Here is a 17055-nt window from a genome sequence, read left to right as displayed (position 1 = left end):
CAACTGAGCTGATAGATACCAGATCGTTGGTATCTTTCTAGTTTTGATTTCAGTTTTAGGATGAGCGTTTTCGTTGAATTGCTTGTTTTGTAAGCAATGTTTATGCCTTGTTTTTTGAATGTGTTACCTATTTTACCTGTGTATTTGTTGCGGTAGGTCATTCTATGCCATTTTTGTAGTACTGCAGGTTATATGTGTTGGAGTGGTTTGGTTAGTTTTTTTTCATTATTTTTATCTTTATTTTTCTGTTTACTTTGTCTACTATTGTTTCTTTGCGACCATTTTTAATGCTGTTTGTTTTATAATGGCTAGCTCTTTCTGGTTATCAGAAGTGTTTAAGGGGACCCTGTTCAGTCTGTTTAACATGTATCTGATTGCTGCCTGTTTGTGATTCTGCAGGTGGTTTGAGGTTGCATTTAAGTTAATGCCACTTGTTAAGAGTTTTCTGTATGTCAAATGTGTGTTTGTTATTGTCTTTTATTATAGATATGTCTAGAAAGTTAAGTGAGTTTTCTGGAACATTAGTCAACATTTTCATGAATCATATAGAAAAAATAATATTTGAAGACATAGTAACAAAGAAAAGCTACAACGTCATCTATTGGTACAGATACAAGGATGACACAATATACATGGCAGAAGGACCTAAAAAAAAGAATACAGCAACTACACAAAGACGTACATACTGTACCCAAAAACATAAAGTTCACAGTAGAAGAAGAACAATAAAACTAACGCAGCTCGTTCCATTCTATCTACTCATTGGCAGCATGCATGGAAACGACTGGGATAAGACAGACAGCAACATTGACAGCGGCGTGCAGAACAAACTAAAATCATGAGTTATTAATGTGATGCCTTCCCTACGGCTACAGACTTCTTCAAGTGTGCGGGTGTTTTGTCTTTCTCATATATTTTGTGGTATAGGTGGAATAGATCTGTAATGGTTGGTTCTTCCAGACATCACAGTAATCGTGAGGGTACGCTTCCACGTTTCGGCTTAGAACTTCCAGTTGTCTGATCCTCTTGCCTGTCCAAGTTTCCTTCGAAGCTTGTGTCCTTCGTATATCCATTCCTTGTATTCCTTCCACTTTTCAGCCTTTTCTTCTATGCTTAGTTCTGGTTTGCCATTTCAGCTTTCGATGTTCATACAACTGCTCTTTTCTGCAAATATTTCTTTAATATTTCTGTACACAGAATCTAATGTTCCCATTTCATCTGTGCTTTTACAGATTTGCATTTCTCTTCTTATCAAAGGTGCTTTGCCATTTTGCGCCTTCTGTCAGTCTCATGTTTTAGACGTTTGTATTCCCTGTTGCTTGCGCCATTTTCTGTATTTTTATGTTTTCTCTTGTCGTTGTTTAAATTCAATATCTCTTATGTTATCCACGGATTCTGCTGAGCTCAACTTTGTGCCTAATTGTTTTGTCTGCTCTCTTCAATACTTCATGTCTTAAATCTAAACATTCGTCTTTTTTGTATCCTTTCCCCCTGTTTCAGTCAAATGTCACTTCATTTGAAACTTTCCACAACCTCTGGTTGTTTCAGCTTATCCGGGATCCATAGCTTTAATTTCCTATCTTTCGTCGGTTTCATCTGCTCCAATCTGCAACTCATAACAACTCAGTTTATTTTTCAATTTAAAATCTTGTTTCTAAATCTCTGTCTTACCATTATTATTCTGTGTGAAACCTTCCGGTGTCTCCCATGTATACATCCACCTTTCATGATGCTTATGCCAAATGTTTAGAATTATTAAATTGAGCTTTGTGTGAAACTCCGCTAAGGGGGTGTCCGCCTTTATTCTTGTCCTCCAGTCAGTGTTCTGACGCAGTTTTTCCTTCTCTTCCTTTCCTTACTTCTGATTTCCAGTCCCCTCCAAAATAAATTTTTCATCTCCCTTAACGATCTGAATAATTTCTGATGAAAGTAGTGAGAATGAATTTCACTCACTGGAATCTTCTTTTTAAAGTAAAACACTATAAACAGCTATAAAAACTTGGAGGGCTCTAATGAGTCAATTAAAAATAAAACAGCCGTTTTAGCACAGCTCTGTACTTCAGTAGGCGTGGCCCTGCTGGAGGTTATCCGCCGTTGGTTCTCCTACTTGTGAACTGGCCTACAGTGACAGGGAGACATGCCGTTTAATTTTATTTCATGAAGTATTTGCTATATTTTCACTGTCAGTAGCGCCTTTTACGCAAGATGATTCTAGGTCCCTGATGTTTATATGTCTTCTGGTAAGCCGTTTATTACAATATCTATTCTGACTCTGAATGTAAGCCATTGTCAGTCATGAATCTCGCTTTCTAGCTAAAAACAAGCATTATTTGTTACGTATGTGTAGTCATGTTATCACAGGCTATATTTCTAATGATATACCGCCTGAAAGAGTGTATTTCTAAGATTTTTACGTCCAAATTGAATAAAGACTTCCATCCCCCATTTTCTGGATATCGCCGCACACTGCAGACGCATTTGATGCCTTGGCACGCAGTTCGTTCTAGATTTGGTTTTTACAACTTCAACCTTTTCATATATGCGTGTAATAGCACACAGCATGTCGCGTCTCTGATTCATGTATCAGCCTATGAACACCTTGATTCAAATTGCTGTATCCTTGCCGTTACTTTTCCCCTTGTGGACAGAAGTGACAGCTGGTGTTCGACAACGAAAACGAGCACATATAGTGTTCTACAACGTGGCATTGCTTACAAATATGACTATTACCTCACGCAGTATGCTTTCCAGTTTTAATTCCGACACGTTCTCGCTTTCAGACCGGTTACATCGCCGTTTATTAACAGGAAATAAATGGTGAACACATCGACACCTGTAAGTAAAATTTTAGGCTGTCCATTGAAAATATAATTTTTGTGTGACAGTAATCCAGGTATATACTCGTTGTGTCTTTGATCTGTTCCTTCGTAGACTGAGCTTGAAAATGGCCTAAAGGCAGAAATTGGCCAATCGTGCAAGATATACTATACTGAATACTTGTTAAAAAAACTGTCGAAGTGGAATACTTCAAAATGTCCTTTTTGCTGTATTGCCCCACATAACGAAAATAATGTGCCTTTAGTATTGAGTGCCATTGCTTTGAGATCATTACTGATGGTACATTTTGTAATACATAATTAATAAAGTAAATTACAATTCTGCCTCTCCACTGCAGTATTTCTATATAAACTGGTATGCGGAAACATAGAAATTACTGTCACATTGATCCAGCCACGAAATTGCCATTGTTGATGATTATGCAGGAGGGATAAGGAGCCTAAGAGCATGTCTCTACTGTTGGCAGCACTGTGTCTGGGAGGCTGCAAGCGCGGCGACGGCCCCGTGTGTGGCAGCGACGGCCGGGACTTCCCCGACACGTGTGCCCTGCGGCAGGCCTCCTGCCACTCCGACGTCGCCATCACCGTCCTTTACCGAGGTGTCTGCGGTAAGCGACTCTTCCTGTATATTACACGTAATGGTAACTTTTGTTTTCAGTAAGGTTCGTTTTATACTTATGCTATACACGAGGCGTGTTTTGAAATTCTAACGCCGCAACGCTGTGGTCGGCATTTGGCGCATACCCGTTGTGTACCGCACTCTGTTTGCAAGCCACAGACGCCATTACAGAGTCACTCGAAGTGTTAGCGTTTGTTTGTTAGTATCTGACATTCTCCGTTTGATTTAGAATCCCTCCGACTGTGATACAAGCGCAGTGATTCGTTTTCTTAGTGCTAAAGGCGTGAAAGTAGCTGAAATTCATCGTCAGACCAGTGAAGTGTATGGAGGAAACATTATGAGCGATGTGATGTTACGTAAATAAAGATGGCTATACGAATGTTCGAGATGAAGTATGAAGTTGGTGAACTTCTGTCATTACTGAGGGTTTGATGCAGAATGTTGATGAAAAAGTGAGAGAGACCAGATGCTTCATGATTTCAACGTTATTTGAAGAGTTCCCTCAAGTATCAAAAAATGTGCTTTGTGCAACCGTTTTAAATTATCTAAAGTTATGCTCACAATGGGTACCAAAAATGCTGACTGCCAGTTCGTTGCCTTTTCTAGGGCAGTACAGTGAGGGAGGTGACGATTTTTAAGCCGAGAAAAGTAAAGTGAGGAAGATGACGAGTTTTTAAGCCAAATTTTCTCAAGTGACGAAACATGGGTCTTTACATTACGCCTGAGTCAAAGCAGCAATCCATGAAATGGCAGCATTTGACGTCACATAAGAAAGTAAAGTTCCTGCAAACAATTTCTGCCCTTAAAATCACATGTAGTGTTTTTTTTTGGGACAGGAAGGAGGTGTTGCTTGTGGATTTTTGTCTCGTGGTGAGGCCATAAATTATACAACTTATTGTGAGACCTTAAAAAAATTGCACTGTGCAGCTCAAAACAAAAGGTTTTGCATGCTGAGTAAGAGTAACGTTTTGCTTTATGACAGTGCCCATCCACAATTGGTCAATCAAACTCAAGAGCCGACTGGATCATTTGGCTGGGAACAACTTTCTGTACAGCCATGATCTAGCGCCCAGTGATTACCGTACGTCCCTGCATTTGAAAAAGCATCTGGTGGGGCAACGCCATGACGATAATGAAGATGTCAAAACGACTATGTTGCAATGGTTATCAGGTGGCAGATTTCTAGGAGGATGGTATTCAAAAGTTAGTCATACTACATGAGACATGCATTAGTATTCGTCGGATTTATGTAGAAAAGTAGAATAAAGTACAGGCTTTCATGTAAAAATAAAATTGCTAAGAAAAGACTGTTTGGTGTATTTTTGTTTCAAAGAGTTACTTCCTTAGAAAACAGGCGTCGTACTAGCTAACAATACCAGAGTATAAAGGTGGATTCACTTGGGATGTCATTTTACATAATATTAAACACTCTTACCTGTTGTGTCAATATCGTCATTCACACATCCGTCACCCATATTCCATGTCTGGTTTCCTTGGTGATAAGATCTGGATGTAGTGAAACGGTGGCCTCTCACGACCGTTTGACCTGCAGCAGCCTGGTAAATAGAAAAGTTTAAATTTTGTGTGACAGTATTTCCATAATTACTGCTCCGTGTGTAAAAATCGCAGTGCCAATGAAGGAGGAAGTACAGCGTTTGACGCTGTTTTGCATTTGCCAAGAAAACAATAATAAAAGGACAAGGGTAACGCGGTGTTGTGGTCTGGTTGCTAAATGCTATTCTTCATTACGCTGGAAGATACATTGAAGAGCCAAAGAATCTGGTACACCTGCTTAATATTGTGTAGGGCCCCAGCGAGCATCCAGAAGTGCCGCAACATGACATAGCATGGACTCGACTAATGTCTGCAGTAGTGCTGGAGGAAACTGACACCATGAATCCTGCAGGGGCCTACATAAATCCGTAAGAGTACAAGAGGGTGGAGATCTCTTCTGAACATCACGTTGCATGGCATCCCGAATATGCTCAATAATGTTCATGTCTGGGGAGTTTGGTGGCCAGCGGAAGTGTTTAAACTCAGAAGAATCTCCCTAGAGCCACTCTGTAGCAATTCTGGACGTGTGGGGTGTCGCATTTTCCTGCTGAATTTGCCCAAGTCCGTCGGAATGCAGAATAGACATGAATGGATGCAGGTGATAAGTCGGGATGCTTAGGTATATGTGACCTGTCAGAGTCGTATTTAGACATATCAGGTGCCCCAAATCACTCCCACTGCATATGCCCCACACCATTACAGAGCCTCCACAAGGTTGAACAGTCCTCTGCTGACATGCAGGGTCCATGGATTCATGAGGTTGTCTCCATATCCGTACACGTTCATCCTCTCGATACAATCTGAAACGAGACTCGTGCGACCAGACGTCATGTTTCCAGTCATCAACAAAAACATGGTTCAAATGGCTCTGAGCACTATGGGACTTAACTTCTAAGGTCATCAGTCCCCTAGAACTTAGAACTACTTAAACCTAACTAACCTAACGACATGACACACATCCATGTCCGATGCAGGATTCGAACCTGCGACCGTAGCGGTCGTGCGGTTCCAGACTGTAGCGGCTAGAGCTGCACGGTCACCCCGGCCGGCAGTCCTCAACAGTCCAGTGTCAGTGTTGACAGGCCCAGACAGGGTGTAAAGCATTGTGTCATGGTGTCATCAAGGGTACTTGAATGGGCCTTCGGCTCCGAAAGCCCATTCGATGATGTTTCGTTAAATGGTTCGCACGCAGACAATTGTTGACGGTCCAACATTGAAATCTGCAGCAATTTGCGGAAGTGTTGCACTTCTGTCACATTGAATGATCCTCTTCAGTCGTCGTTTGTCCCGTTCTTGCAGGATCTTTTTCCGGCTGCAGAGATGTCGGGGATTTGATGTTTTACCGGATTCCTGATATTCACGGTGAAATGGCGTACGGGAAAATCCCCACTTCATCGCTACCTCGGAGGTGCTGCGTCTCATCGCTCGTGCGCCGACTATAACACTACGTTCAAACTCAATTAAATCTAGATAACCTGCCGTTGTAGTAGCAGTAACCGATCTAAAAACTGCGCCAGACACTTGTTGTCTTATATAGGCGTTGCTGAGCGCAGCGCCGTATTCTGCCTGTTTACGTATCTCTGTATTTGAATATGCATGCGTATACCAGTTTCTTTGGCGCTTCAGTGTATTTTTTGAACAACGTAAAACAAAATTATCTTGATGTTCTGATATTTTAATAAGTTTATACGTTGCGTTATGTCATACTTCAAATTCTAAGCTGCACAGATTATGGCAAGCCACGAAACTTATTGAATGTTGCAGTACACTTCAAAGTGACATGGACACATGGCACTGTTTTCTAACGTAGTCGCCAAGTCTCTGTAAACAATGGTCGGAATTTTCTACCAACCATTCAATTCCTCGACGATAGAAATCCGTTCCTTGGTCAAGAAGCCACTCGACAATTGCTGTGTGAACGTCCTCATCACTGGAAAATCTGCAACTGATGCAGTTGGCCGATTACCTGGAAATTGTCGTCTATGGTCGATGTCCAAGACATTCCTTCCCGATCATCACCAATGTTAGTGTGGCCTTGGTCAAACTGTTGGCACCATTTCATCGAGGCTGGACACGACATAGTATTCGATCCATACGTGACCAGATGTTCACAGTGAATCTGTGCGTGATTTAGACGCTTTGGCCTCAGAAATCAAGCAATCTCGCATACTTCATTTTTGGAGTATGTTTTCAATAATAGCGTCATTTATACACAGATGATGATGAACCTGTTGACCGTACCAATGCAGATCTTTGCCTGCAGTGAATCGAGAACATACACAATGTTACGACAACTCACCACTCTTGTTGTACAATATTACCATGGGACGGCATGTCTAACTTTTTGAAGACCCCTCGCATTATTTAGAATTCACAATCGAGCTTTGTCAAGAATACCAGTATCTGTTAAGGATTTTAACTTAATTTTAAATGTAACTGATGTCATTGCTAATTCTGTTATGGCGACACTAAATTACGTCTTCACCATTCAGCACTGGGAAGTGACATGATGCGAGGCTGTGAACCAACGACCCCCTTTTAAAGAACGTTGTAGCTCTGAAAAGACTTCAGAGGAACTGGGGGACTCTCTTGTCCAGTGTATCAAGCAAACTGGCACAGTAGTTAGCACATTGGACTCTCATTCGAGAGGAACATGATTCAAATCCCTCCCCATCCAGCCATTCAGATTTATGTGTTCCATGATTTTCCCAAGTCACTTCAAAAAATGCCGGGATGATTACTTTGAAAGAGCACCGCCGATTTTCTTACCCATCCCTCCGTAATCCGAGCTTGTACTCGGTCTCTAATCACCTCGTCCGCCCCGATAACTGAATGGGCAGCGTGACGGACTGCCGTCCTAAAGGGCCCGGGTTCGATTCCCGGCTGGGTCGGGGATTTTCTGCGCTCAGGGACTGGGTGTTGTGTTGTCTTCATCATCATTTCGTCCCCATCCGGCGCGCAGGTCGCCCAATGTGGCGTCGTATGTAATAAGACCTGCACCGAGGTGGCCGGACCTGCCCCGTAAGGAGCCTCCCGGCCAGTGACGCCAAACGCTGATTTCCATTTTTTCTAATCACCTCGTTGTTGACAAGACGTTGAACTCTAATCTTCCTTCTTTCCTTTATTATTCAGTGCAGAGTAGTTTTCTATGGCAATTAGTAACAACTGTAATTCTGTTTTATGTGCCAGCCTGTCGGCCAAATACGTACCATGTCTGAATTGATATACAGGTGGTATGGACATTTCCCAATCTTGTTGTCTAAATCGTTTTTTACATTTCTCATCGAACTATCCAAGTCGTTTTTTAAATTAACAGTAGTCCAACTTCAATGAATCAACATACAACTGTTCAGTACGCTCATTGAACTTTAGCATATATGTTAAAGTTGTTACGGGCTCCTCCAGTCGCTACAGACCTGCATCACTAAGTTACTTCTTCATTTCTTACACCATTGCTGTGACTGACAAGATCACTGCTCAGTAATAAATTTGTACTGTTGCTGTACTTACTGCACGACCCGCAGCTCTGCCTGGATGAGCCCCTTTGAGATGAGACGCGCTGCTCACCAATGTTCCCAGCTGTTCCCAGCAGTGGCCAACTACTCCCTGCTGTGCATTGTTTTAAACACGCTGGCAGTCTCCAACACATGTTGCACGCCGATGTCCATCACTGCTGCAACCCACCGTTGCCTTCGTGAAATCCTGCGCAAACAAATGTTAGTTTCGCAAACTATCCCAGACACAAAGCTATGTATGTGACCGAATAACACCAAAGTTAGGGTCCAGCCACTCTCGGGTGAGACAGGAACTGAAGTCGAGGGTAGCAAAGCAAATTCAAATGTGTGTGAAATCTTATGGGACTTAACTGCTAAGGTCATCAGTCCCTAAGCTTACACACTACTTAACCTAAATTATTCTAAGGGCAAACACACACACCCATGCCCGAGGGAGGACTCGAACCTCCTCCGGGATCAGCCGCACAGTCCATGACTGCAGCGCCAGCAAAGCAAATGTTGAAATGATTAACTCCGCTTCGAAATGTTTCTTTACAAAGGAAAGCACAAAAAAATTGCTCCAATTTACTCCTCGTACCACTGAAAAGATGGGAAAAGTTTAAGTATTAGTGATGTTCAGAAACAGCTGAAATCGCTAAAATTGAACAAAGCTCCAAGGCCCAATAGGACCACTGCTTAGTCCCTCTTTTAACTATGATTTGTCGTAGATACCTCGAACAAAAAATTGTGTCCAGTAGTTGGAAGAAAGCACAGGTCACAACAGTTTACAAGAATGTTAGTAGGTCTGATTCACAAAACTACCGACCAATAGTCCTGGCATCGATTTGTTGCAGAATCTTAGAACCTATTCTGAACTCAAACGTTGTGAGATATCTCGAACAAAACGACCTCCTCCATGCCAACCATCACCAATTTCGCAATATCGTTCATGCGAAAGTCAGCTCACAATTTTATCACAGTTTTCTGAAAGGTTTGAATCAAGATTTCTGGAAAGCATTTGACTCAGTAGAATACCTACGCTTATTATTAAAAGTACGATCTTATGGAGTATCAAGCGCAACCTGTGACTGGACTGAGGATTTTTTGGGAGGGAGGACGCAGCATGTTATCTCTATGGAGCGCCATCGTCAGATCTCGAAGTAACTTCGGGGGTGCCCTAGGGAAGTAAGGTGGGACGCTTGTTGTTTATGTTGTATGTTAATGACATTGCGGATAATACTGATGGTAACCTCAGACTTTTTGCAGATGATGCAATAATCTACACTCATGCTCATAAATGAAGGATGATGCTGATACATGGTGAAACAACGCTTTGGTGGGCGGTTTGTGGGCTTAAATCACCTCGGGGTGTGACCATGCGGTGCATTTGACCTGCGGATGTCGCACGGTGGCGCTGGCAGCAGTCCACATACGCAGAGGTGTGTGGGTGCATGTCAGAGTACGGTACAGCGAGTAAGTGTGCAGACGTTCTTAGACGCGCTAATGGTGAATGTGTGTTGAAAGTGGCTCAAAGGACACATATTGATGACGTTATGAGGTGTAGAATACTAGGGCGACTGGAGGCTGGTCAAACACAGCAGGTTGTAGCACGGGCCCTCCATGTGTCACAAAGTGTGACCTCAAGATTGTGGCAACGATTCCAGCAGACAGGAAACGTGTCTAGGCGCTACAGTACGGGACGTCCACAGTGTACAACACCACAAGAAGACCGATATCTCACCATCAGTGCCTGCAGACGGCCACGGATTACTGCAGTTAGCCTTGCTCGGGACTTTGCCGCAGCCACTGGAACAGTTGCTCCAGACACACAGCCTACAGACGAATGAATAGACATGGTTTATTCGCCCGGAGACCTGCAATGTGCATTCCACTGACCCTGGTCACAGGAGAGTCCGTAAAGCCTGGTGTCAGGAACACAGTACATGGTCATTGGAACAGTGGTCCCAGGTTATGTTCACAAACGAGTCCAGGTATAGTCTGAACAGTGATTCTCGCCGGGTTTTGATCTGGCGTGAACCAGAAACCAGATACCAACCCCTTGTTGTTGTGGTCTTCAGTCCTGAGACTGGTTTGATGCAGCTCTCCATGCTACCCTATCCTGTGCAAGCTTCTTCATCTCCCAGTACGTACTGCAGCCTACATCCTTCTGAATCTGCTTAGTGTATTCATCTCTTGGTCTCCCTCTACGATTTTTACCTTCCACGCTGCCCTCCAATACTAAACTGGTGATCCCTTGATGCCTCAGAACATGTCCTACCAACCGATCCCTTCTCCTACTCAAGTTGTGCCACAAACTCCTCTTCTCCCCAATTCTATTCAGTACCTCCTCATTAGTCATGTGATCTATCCCTCTAATCTTCGGCATTCTTCTGTAGCACCACATTTCGAAAGATTCTATTCTCTTCTTCTCCAAACTATTTATCGTCCATGTTTCACTTCCATACATGGCTACACTCCATACAAATACTTTCAGAAATGACTTTCTGACACTTAAATCTATACTTGATGTTAACAAATTTGTCTTCTTCAGAAACGCTTTCCTTGCCATTGCCAGTCTACATTTTATATCCTCTCTACTTCGACCATCATCAGTTATTTTGCTCCGCAAATAGCAAAACTCTTTTACTACTTTAAGTGTCTCATTTCCCAATGTAATTCCCTCAGCATCACCCGACTTAATTCGACTACTTTCCATTATCCTCGTTTTGCTTTTGTTGATGTTCATCTTATATCCTCCTTTCAAGACACTATCCATTCCGTTCAACTGCTCTTCCAAGTCCTTTGATGTCACTGACAGAATTACAATGTCATCGGCGAACCTCAAAGTTTTTACTTCTTCTGCATGAATTTTAATACCTACTTCAAATTTTTCTTTTGTTTCCTTTACTGCTTGCTCAATATACAGATTGAACAACATCGGGGAGAGGCTACAACCCTGTCTCACTCCCTTCCCAACCATTGCTTCCCATTCATGTCCCTCGACTCTTATAACTGCCATCTGGTTTCTGTACAAATTGTAAATAGCCTTTCGCTCCCTGTATTTTACACCTGCCACCTTCAGAATTTGAAAGAGAGTATTCCAGTTAACATTGTCAAAAGCTTTCTCTAAGTCTACAAATGCTAGAAACGTAGGTTTGCCTTTTCTTAATCTAGCTTCTAAAATAAGTCGTAGGGTCTGTATTGCCACAAGTGTTCCCGTATTTCTACGGAATCCAAACTGATCTTCCCCGAGGTCGGCTTCTACCAGTTTTTCCATTCGTCTGTAAAGAATTCGCGTTAGTATTTTGCAGCCGTGTCTTATTAAACTTATATTTCGGTAATTTTCACATCTGTCAACGCCTGCTTTCTTTGGGATTGGAATTATTATATTCTTCTTGAAGTCTGAGGGTATTTCGCCTGTCTCATACATTTTGCTCACCAGATGGTAGAGTTTTGTCAGGACTGGCTCTCCTGTCAGTAGTTCTAATGGAATGTTGTCTACTCCCGGGGCATTGTTTCGACTTAGTTCTTTCAGTGCTCTGTCAAACTCTTCACGCAGTATCATATCTCCCATTTCATCTCCATCTACATCCTCTTCCATTTCTATAATATTGCCCTCAGGTACATCGCCCTTGTGTAGACCCTCTTTATACTCGTTTCACCCTTCTGCATTCCCTTCTTTGCTTAGAACTGGGTTTCCATCTGAGCTCTTGATATTCATACAAGTGGTTCTCTTCTCTCCAAAGGTCTCTTTAATTTTCCTGTAGGCAGTATCTAGCTTACCCCTAGTGAGATAAGCCTCTACATCCTTACATTTGTCCTCTAGCCATGCCTGCTTAGCCATTTTGCACTTCTTGTCGATCTCATTTTTGAGACATTTGTACTCCTTTTTGCCTGCTTCATTTACTGCGTTTTTATATTTTCTCATTTCGTCAATTAAAGTCAATATTTCTTCTGTCACCCAAGGATTTCTACCAGCCCTCGACTTCTTACCTACTTGATTCTCTGCTGCCTTCACTACTTCATCCCTCAAAGCTACCCATTCTTCTTCTACTGTATTTCTTTCCCCCAATACTGTCAATTGTTCCCTTATGCTCTCTCTGAAACTCTGTACAACCTCTGGTTCTTTCAGTTTACCCAGGTCCCATCTCCTTAGATTCCCACCTTTTTGTAGTTTCTTCAGTTTTAATCTGCAGTTCATAACCAATAGATTGTGGTCAGAGTCCACATCTGCCCCTGGAAATGTCTTACAATTTAAAACCTGGTTCCTAAATCTCTGTCTTACCATTATATAATCTATCTGATACCTTTTAGTATCTCCAGGATTCTTCCAGGTATAGAACCTTCTTTTATGATTCTTGAACCAAGTGTTAGCTATGATTAAGTTGTGCTCTGTGCAAAATTCCACCAGGCGGCTTCCTCTTTCATTTCTTAACCCCAATCCATATTCACCTACTACGTTTCCTTCTCTTCCTTTTCCTGCTATCGAATTCCAATCACCCATGACTATTAAATTTTCGTCTCCCTTCACTATCTCAATAGTTTCTTTTATCTCATCATACATTTCTTCAATTTCTTCGTCATCTGCAGAGCAAGTAGGCATATAGACTTGTAGTACTGTCGTAGGCGTGAGCTTCGTGTCTATCTTGGCCACAACAATGCATTCGCTGTGCTGTTTGTCGTAGCTTACCCGCATTCCTATTGCTTTATTCATTTTTAAACCTACTCCTGCATTACTGTTATTTGATTTTGTATTTATAACCCTGTATTCACCTGAACAAAAGTCTTGTTCCTCCTGCCACCGAACTTCACTAATTCCCACTATATCCATTTCCCACTACATCCATTTCCCTTTTTAAATTTTCTAACCTACCTGCCCGATTAAGGGTTCCGACATTCCATGCTCCGATCCGTAGAACGCCAGTTTTCTTTCTCCTGATAACGACGTCCTCCTGATTAGGCCCCGGCCGGAGATCCGAATGGGGGACTATTTTACCTCCGGAATATTTTACCCAAGAGGACGCCATCATCATTTATCCATACAGTAAAGCTGCATGCCCTCGGGAAAAAATTACGGCCGTAGTTTCCCCTTGCTTTCAGCCGTTCGCAGTACCAGCACAACAAGGCCGTTTTGGTTAGTGTTACAAGGCCAGATCAGTCAATCATCCAGACTGTTGCCCCTGCAACTACTGAAAAGGCTGCTGCCCCTCTTCAGGAACCATATGTTTGTCTGGCCTCTGAACAGATACCCCTCCGTTGTGGTTGCACCTACGGTACGGCTATCTGTATCGCTGAGGCACGCAAGCCTCCCCACCAACGGCAAGGTGTATGGTTCATGTCCTTGAAAGGGACCTGTATGGAGGTTGTGGTTTGATGGTGTGGGGTGGGATTATGATTGGTGCACGTACACCCCTGTATGTCTTTGACAGAGGAACTGTAAGAGGTCAGGTGTGTCGGGACGTCATTTTGCTCTAGTATGTCCGGCTTTTCAGGGGTGCAGTGGGTCCCACATTCCTCCTGATGGAGGTTAACGCACGGCCCCACCGAGCTGCCAGCGTGGAGGAATACCTTGAAACAGAAGATATCAGGCGAATGGAGTGGCCTACCTGTTCTCCAGACCTAAATCCCTTCGACAGGCACTGGTGCAAGAATGGGAGGCTATACCTCAGCAGCTGCTCGACCACCTGATCCAGAGTATGCCAAACCGTTTTGCGGCCTGTGTACGTGTGCATGGTGATCATATCCCGTATTGATGTCGGGGTACATGGGCAGGAAACAGTGGCGTTTTGTAGCACGGTTTTCTCAATTTTTCACCAATACCGTGGACTTAGAGACCTGTGTCGTGTGTGTTCCCTCTGTGCCCATGCTATTAGCGCCAGTTTTGTGTAGTGCCACGTTGCGTGGCACCACATTCTGCAATTATCCTTAATTTATGAGCATGAATGTATAATGAATTACTTTACTCTCTAAATGCACTGACGGGAGAAAAATCGCAACACCAAGAAGGAGTTGTGCGACATAAAGGGAAGTTGTGGACGTGTTGAGTTGAAGTTAGTGAAGAATACCTTACGGCGACAAAGACGCCATTATCAACACCTCACTGAGTGTGAACGACCTCGTTTTATAGGACTACAAGAAGCTGGATGTTCCTTCTGCGATATTGCAGAAACACTTGGCAGGAATGTAGCCGCTGTACATGAATGCTTGCTGCGGTGGTCAGGAGCATGTATGGTCGCAAGAAGACGGGGCTCCATATATTCACTTATCACTACCGAGAGGGAAGACCATCGTGTTCGGCGTATGGCTATGACGCATTGTACTGCATCTGCAGCAGTAATATGAGCAACGGTTGGAACCACAGTGACACATCAAACTACTGCAAATTTATTATTTCGATGAAAAGCTACTAGCCAGAAGCCCTGTAGCGTACATTCTACCGATCAAGAACCACCGCATTTTTCGACCAATGGAGCCAAGTGAGACTTCATCGAAGGACGGTATGGAGGCCTGTTGTATTTTCTAATGAAAGTTTATTCTACTTCGGTGCCAATAACGGCCAGCTGAGAGCCTGCAACGAACCTTTCTGCGTACTAGAAGCACTGGACCTACACCTGTAGTCATGGTCTGGCGTGCGATTTCGTACAACAGCTGGAATATTCTCGTGGCTATGCCATGCACCATGACTGAAAATTTGTACGTCATTCTTGTGAGTCGACCTCGTGTGATGTCATTCATGAACAGGATTCCAGGGCTTTTGTAACCGAACATTTCCTGCAGAGTGTCGGCATGTTGCCTTGGCCTGCTCAATCATTAGATCAGTCTCTAGTCGAGCACGTATGGGACATCATCGGATGACAACTCTAGAGTTATCCACAAACAACAGTAACGGCCCCTTACTGACCGACCGAATGCAACAGGCGTGGAACTCCATCCCACAAACTGACATCGGGCTCCTGTAAAACGCAATGCATGCACGTTTTCATGTTTTCATTCAACATTCTGGCGGGTACACGGGTTATTAATGTACCAGAGTTTCTCATTTGCATTGACTTACCTCACATTTACATTAACCTGTGATCTTGCAGAGTTAATTTCTTAAGTATTTTACCTAGATGAATGTATTCCAGGAAGTACATAAACCTAGAGAAGAATTTCACAAGTTTTTGCGGTGCCCCGTCGTCACCCATTGTTCCGGTATGAAGCTACTCACCTTGGTGAGCTCCTCAGAAACACAGACTGCCCTGAAGCAACGTGTAATGTACCTCAAAAAAGGAAAAAAATCTAGCTGTATTACAAGTGTGAACAGGGTGCGTGGAATCAAACGTTTCTGTAGTGTAAAGAGAGTTTATATGATTAGCTCTAGCTGTTATTATCAAATTAAGAAAATGAACTTGAACAAAATATCTGTGTTGTGTTATCACTTTGAGTACACACATTTTGCTACATATGGCTTCAAATGGCTCTGAGCACTATGGGACTCAACATATTAGGTCTTAAGTCCCCTAGAACTTAGAACTACTTAAACCTAACTAACCTAAGGACATCACACACACCCATGCCCGAGGCAGGATTCGAACCTGCGACCGTAGCAGTCCCGCGGTTCCGGACTGCAGTGCCAGAACCGCTTTTGCTACATAGTTCGTCCTAGTACACAGTTCGAGAAGTGAAGATACGAAAATAAAATCTTTACTGATTCTTTCTCACTTACACTACTCTTTCTCCCTCCCCAATAGCCAACATAATATTTGAGCTCGCGACCAGACAGTCGTGGGTCAGCTTACCTCAGGGAAGGATGCTTTACGACACTCTGCGGAACCGGATCAGTGGATTCATTCGGACCAGAGCGGGTGCAACGCCGTACTGACAAGTGGACACATACTGCGAGGTTCTTTGGAAATCAGACACGATTTTGTTATCACTGAAATATCATCACATACTCTCTCAAGCTGTAAAGTTTCATTTCGTATCCTCCTCGCTTTCTGGGTGCTTCATAATTTTTTGTCAGGCGGTGTATTGTAATAGTAATACCTGTTTAAATAATTCCTGCTTGCACAAATTTATAATGGCACCACTCGTTGTCTTTCAACTTGTCGCTTCAAAGCCTCTGTACTATGCAACATTATAATCATTATTCTTAGAACTGGTACAGCTTGATTAACGTACAAATGGAATATGGGGCTGACATTTAAGCTTGCTATAAAATCTATGCGGAGTACATAATCTACAACACTTTCGCTGATTCCGAATAAAATTTTACATTTTCGGTAAAAATTAGAAGAAAGACAAAAGTAGCGAGACATGGGCTTCAAGGTGATGGTTTTATGATAAAATAAATCTACGATAAAAATATCAAGTTTGATTCTCCAATATCTTCATCATCAGTGTTCTGTCCTAGGGCAGGTCTTCCCCCGTAGCTCTATATGCAGTCCTGTCACTTGCTACCATCTTCGTTTTCTCATAATTGTTTTCTATCCTTATATTATCCTCTACCTGGTATCTTATGGGTCTTCTTCTTCTTCTTCTTCTTCTTCTTCTTCCATTCACCGTTCCT

The 17055-nt window shown here is 42.9% G+C and overlaps 1 long non-coding RNA gene across 1 annotated transcript in view; it reads left to right on the top strand.

Moving 5' to 3' along the window:
- LOC126234492 (uncharacterized) overlaps positions 1-17055 on the top strand; it is an 88227-nt gene that overhangs the window by 69249 nt on the left and 1923 nt on the right. Inside the window, exon 3 of the long non-coding RNA XR_007544738.1 lies at positions 3305-3445. This is a non-coding gene — a long non-coding RNA (uncharacterized LOC126234492). The remainder of the gene's footprint in view (positions 1-3304; positions 3446-17055) is intronic.

The sequence above is a fragment of the Schistocerca nitens genome, chromosome 2 (genome assembly GCF_023898315.1).
Source record: "Schistocerca nitens isolate TAMUIC-IGC-003100 chromosome 2, iqSchNite1.1, whole genome shotgun sequence".
NCBI classification, from domain to species: Eukaryota; Metazoa; Arthropoda; class Insecta; order Orthoptera; family Acrididae; genus Schistocerca; species Schistocerca nitens.
Note: the sequence above shows the minus strand (reverse complement) of the source record. Positions and strands in the feature narration are given on the sequence as shown.